The 5,925-nt window shown below is 35.3% G+C and overlaps 1 non-coding gene across 1 annotated transcript; it reads left to right on the forward strand.

The window, feature by feature from the left end:
* The first annotated feature begins 349 nt into the window (after nucleotides 1-349).
* On the forward strand, nucleotides 350-458 carry LOC114200077 (U6 spliceosomal RNA). Its single transcript, XR_003607397.1, has one exon. It is a non-coding gene; the product is annotated as a U6 spliceosomal RNA (small nuclear RNA).
* The last annotated feature ends 5,467 nt before the right edge of the window (nucleotides 459-5,925 follow it).

The following is a 5,925-nucleotide window of genomic DNA, read 5'->3' on the forward strand; positions in this document are numbered from 1 at the left end:
AGATGCAAGAGTGCTTCTATATTTACAAATCAAGCTATATCATACATCACATTAATAAGAGAAAGGATAAAAACCATATGATCATTTCAATGGATGCAGAAAAAGCATTTGACAAAGTACAACATCAATTCATGATAAAAACTGTCAACAGAGTAGATTTAGAGGGAACATACCTCAACACAATAAAGGCCAAAGATGAAAAACCCCAGCTAACATCATATTCAATGCAGAAAAACTGAGAGCTTTTCCTCTAAGATCAGGAACAAGACAAGGATGTCTGGTCTTACCCCTTTTATTCAACATAGTACTGGAAGTCCTAGCCACAGCAATCAGACAAGAAGAAGAAATAGTGCTTGCTTCTACAGCACATATACTAAAAAATTGGAATGATACAGGGAAGATTAGCATGGCCCCTGTGCATGGAAGATATACAAATTCGTGAAGTGTTCCATATTTTAAAAAAAATCAATCAATAAAAGGCATCCAAATTGGTAAGGAAGAAGTAAAACTTTATTTGCAGATGACATGATACTGTATATAGAAAACCCTAAAAATTCCACTAAAAAACTACTAGTACTGATAAATGAATTCAGGAAGGTCATAGGATACAAAATTAATATGCAGAAACTAGTTGCATTTCTGTGTACTAATAATGAAGTAGCAGAAAGAGAAAATAGTAAAACAATCTCATTTACAGTTGCACTAAAAAGAACAAAATACTTAGGAATAAACTTAACCAAGGAGGTGAAAGACCTGCACTCCAAAAACTATAAAACACTGATGAAAGAAATTAAAGATAGCATAAACAAATGAGATATGTTCCATGTGCCTGGGTTGGAAAAACAAATATTATTAAAATGTCCATTCTAGCCAAAGCAATCTACAAATTTAATACAATCCCTATCAAAATACCAACAGTATTTTTCACAGAACTAGAACAAATAATCCTAAAATTTATGTGGAAACAAATAACAAAACAAAACAAAAAAAAACCCAACCGAATAGCCAAAGCAATCTTGAAAAACAAAGCTGGAGGTATCACAGTCCCAGGTTTTAAGATGTACTACAAAGCTGTAGTAATCAAAACAGTATGGTACTGGCACAAAAATAGACACATAAGTCAATAGAATAGAATAGAGAGACCAGAAATAAACCCACACTTATATGGTCAATTAATCTATCACAAAGGAAGCAAGAAGACACAATGGGGAAAATACAGTCTCTTTAACAAATGGTGTTGGGAAAACTGGACCACTTTCTATTACCATATATAATAATAAACTCAAAAAGGTATAAGGATCTAAATGTGAGACCTGAACTGTAAAATTCCTGGAAGAAAACATAGGCAGCAATCTTTTTGATATCAGCAACATTTTTCTAGATACATCTCCTCAAGCAAGGGAAACAAAAGCAAAAATAAACTATTGGGCCTACACCAAAATAGAAAGCTTTTGCAGAGTGAAGGAAAGCATCAACAAAACAAAAAGACAACCTACTAAATGGGAGATGTTTGCAAATAATGTATCTAATAAGGGGTTAATATCCAAAATATACAAAGAATTTATACAACTCAGCAGCAAAAACCCCAAATAATCCAATTAAAAATGGGCAGAAGGCACCTGGATGGCTTAGTTGGTTAAGTGGCTGACTCTTGATTTCAGCCAAGGGTCCTGGGATCCAGCCCTGTTGTCAGGCTCTGCATTCAGTGGGGAGCTGCGTGAGGATTCTCTCTCCCTCTCCCTCTGCTCCTCCCCCTGCTCGCTCTCTCTCAAATAAATAAATAAATCTTAAAAAAAAAAAAAAAAAACGGGCAGAGGACCTGAATAGACATTTTTCCAAACAAGGCATACAGAAGGTCAACAGAAACATGAAAAGATGATCAACATCACTCATCATAGGGGAAATGCAAATCAAAACCACAGTGAGATACTACCATACACCTGTCAGAATGGCTAGAATCAAAACCAACAAGAAATAATAAGTGTTGATGAGAATGTGGACAAAAAGGAATCCTTTTGCATTGTTGGTGGGAATGCTAGCTGGTGTAGCCACTGTGGGAAACAGTATGAAGATTCCTCAAAAAATCAAAAACAGAATTACCATATGATCCAGTAATTTCACTACTGGGTATTTACCCAAAGGAAACGAAAACACTAATTGAAAAGATATATGCACCTCTATGTTTATTCCAGCATTATTTACTATAGCAAACTATGGAAGCAGCCCAAGTGTCCATCAGTAGATGGAAGGATAAGGGAGATGTGGTATATATACACAGTGAAATATTAGCCATAAAAAAGTGAAATCTTGCCATTTGCAAAAACATGGATGGACCTAGAGGGTATAATGCTAAGTGAAATAAGTCAATCAGAGAAAGACAAATACCATGTGATTTCACCTGTGTGTGGAATTTAAGAAACAAAGCAAATGAACAAAGAAAAAAGGAGACAAACAAAAAAACCAGACCTTTACTATACAGAACAAACTGGTGGGAGGGAAGGTGAGTGGGGGTGTGGGTGAAATAGGGGGATTAAGAGTACATTTATTGTGATGAGCACTGAGCAATGGATAGAATTGTTGAATCATTAAATTGTATACCTGAAACTAATATAACACTGTATATTAATTATACTTGAATAAAAAAATTTCTGAGCAGTGATATAGCTGCACAGAATGAAGTGATAAAATAGTAATTCTATATAATCATGAGTAGATTAATATTAACTCCAAAGTCTATGTACTACTAAAATAATAAAACCTCTGCATTGTTTTATAATCTTCATATATATACTATCTCATTTTCCAAAGGACTAGGAAACTTTGGGTATATGACTATGTTACAAGGACAAGTAAAATACTATACTTGAAGACATGAGGCAAAATTCTTTGGCTTCCTCCATTTGAATGGCTTGGGCAGAGTTGACTTCTTGTGACTTGGTTTCTCTAAAAACATGGATAAAGAGACCCTTGGCTAACAATCACAAGTGTTCAAAAGTCTCAAAGTTAAATTTTCCTTCTGATAGTTGTAACTAGATGAGAATGAGGAAATATGGTAGATGAAGAATATTTTATAAAGTGAAGACATCTAAGGTTTTCTCTTAGAGCTAATTAGTAGACCTTTTCCCTTATGTCTGGTCTGAGCAGTTTTGCAGTCAATACCTTGGACTACAGAGCCCACTGTGTGGTAAGAAATTTTTCGTTTTAGGTGTCATGTTCCATCTCACTGCTGTTACCATGCCACACTGCTTAATTTTGGAAATATGTTTTTATATTATTTTTTAAATCTTAGAGTATTTTGGGCATAGTGGGTACTTGTTAGAATTGATAACGATGGTCAATTTTTTGTCTTTCTATGTTATATATAAGATTTCTCAAAATATTTTAAATTTGCCTTGTGTTAAAAAAGGAGACTACTTTATTGGTGATCATAAGCTGAGTGTAGGAACACAGGTTTTGGAGTCAGGAATTTCAACCTTGGCTTTACTAAATATTCTTGGGTAAGTTATTTAACCTGACTCTCAGATTTCACATGTGTAAATTATAAATAATAATGCACAATTCTCAGTTTTTTCGAGACAAATGAAAAAATATGCCTAGTATAGTGCTGAAAGTACAAGTGATTTATTATTCTTATTATTCTTAATAGAAGTAAGACCCTACAATATAATTTTGTTTAAAACCTTCTTTGAAGATTTTTTCTGAGTTGACTAGGGGCACCTGGGTGGCTGAGTCAGTTAAGCATCTTTGGCTCAGGTCATGATCTCAGGGTCCTGGGATCAGGCTCCCTGCTCCACGGGGAGTCTACTTGTCCTTCTCCCTCTGTCTCTGCCCTTCCCCCTGTTCATGCACTCACTCTCTCTCTCTCAAATAAAATAAAATAAAGTAAAATCTTTAAAAAGAATAAATTGAGTTGACTGAGGGGAATGATTAAATGGATTAAGTTTCCAAATTGTTTTGTTTCATGTAGATAAAATTAGTGATATTTTTGTCTTCTACTTCAAACATTGGTTCGATTTTTATCAGAATCCATGGGTAGTGGCTATTTTGGATATGTGTGAAAGAAATATAACCTACATTGTCTTTCTTTGTCTTAATTTAGCTTAAGCCTTCATTGTGCTATTTGGGTTTTACCTACCTTTCCGGGGTTATACACAAGTTTTGGGGGCTTACACAATGGCAGCGCACAAAGGTGGGAGTGGACAAACTCTCCCTTAGTAATTGGTACACACCAGTTGCTGCTTATAATTCTTTGGACAGAGATCAGGAAAAACTCCATTCTCCTTGCCAGATTCTAATTTAGTTGGTTATTTTCATAAAGCAATGAGTAGGTTAGGATTTTAGGAAACAGACATTAATTGGAAGAGTTTTTATAGCAATGCCTCTTTTATTTTCCATTGAAAATAAAATTAAAAATCAGATATATCCACACACTGGTTTCCCAGTGCTCTACTAATGAGGTTTCATGTTTTATTTTTTTGGTCTAAGCAACAAAGATGAATCTTTCCACATCCATATTATGCCTTGTCTTTAGGAAATGGACAAAAATTTCATTCAGAGTTAAGTTCAAAAAACACTGCTTCCTTTTGACAGTGAGGTGTACTGCATTTCTCTTTTATATCTGAGATGATTGACAGGGATGACATTTGTTAGAATGCCCCTTTTTTGTTTGGGGCAACCTTCCTCTATTCTGTAGTGGAAATATTACGAAGTAGCAAGCTGTGGTGCCTCATGAGCTATTCCTTCTGGCATTCTTGATCTTATGTGATCTTCTCCCATAATCAGTAGACTTGACCTGTGTAACCAATAGGATCTTGGGGGAAAGAAAAATGTACAATTTCTGAAGCTTGGTCATAAAAGATATTGTGGCTTCTGTCTTGTCTTCTCTTTAATCTCTCTCCCCAGGGAAGCCAGCCACCGTGTTTTGAGAATTCTCAAGCAGCTCTGTGGAGGAGAGGAACTGAAGACAATTGCCAATAGCCAAGGTGAACTTGTTAGTCATGTGAATGAACCACCTTGGAATTCTTGACCTACAGAAACTGTGTGAGATAATAAATAATTATTATAATTTTAAGCCATTAAGTTTGGGAATAATTTGTTATTGCAGCAATAGATAACTGATACACAGGTGTATAAAAATTCTTATGAATAGATGTAAAGGCTTTGTCAATAATCCCTTGCTTTTTTTTACTCCTTTTGTAATATATACAAATTATCTTTTGGGAATAAAATGGCTCAAGTTTTGTGGTCCTGCACTCTGCAAATGACAGTCCATCTTAGCCAAGTTCATTTTTTTTCTCCAGAAGAAAGATTTAATGCATGTCAAATGACCAAGAGTTTTAGTCAGCTGAGTCAAGATAGTCTAAAATTCTATTTGTGTCTACCTGGCTCTCTTAACTTCTCCATCTCTTTCTCTTACTTCTGTGCCAATCTTGGTGGAGTTGAGTGGGTGGGATACAGGAAAATTTTTGCTGTTTCTGAGTCAAACTTTGGGAGTAAGGAAGCATGAGAGACTCTGGGTTTTCTGTATTCTCATCTGCTTAAATTCACCACAGTTATACCTTCTCTCTACAGGTCCTGGCCCCATCAGATCTTCTGTATAGGGCCTTCCAAAAATCTCTATTATCACCAATTAGGGAACCTATTTCTAGTCTGTATGTGTGTGTGGTAGAGGTGGTAGGTGGAGGTGATAGATATGGGATCTTTTTTTCTTAATTCTTCTGAGTATTTTGTCTCTACCCCAGATATTATCCATTTAAGTTCTTAGGCACTTGAAAACCATAGCCAGAAATACTATTAGACTTTTCTGGCTTTTGCTTTGTTTTACCCCTCCTCTCAGGCATCTTCTTTGTTTGAATGAAGGGAAGGGATGGAGGAAATGCTAGGGGAAAAAAAAGAACATATGTTAATATCTCGAAGATATGATGT

This window comes from Eumetopias jubatus, unplaced genomic scaffold (genome assembly GCF_037043125.1).
Source record: "Eumetopias jubatus isolate StellerSeaLion01/CBP00866 unplaced genomic scaffold, mEumJub1_p1.0 scaffold_5, whole genome shotgun sequence".
In the NCBI taxonomy this organism is placed as follows: domain Eukaryota; kingdom Metazoa; phylum Chordata; class Mammalia; order Carnivora; family Otariidae; genus Eumetopias; species Eumetopias jubatus.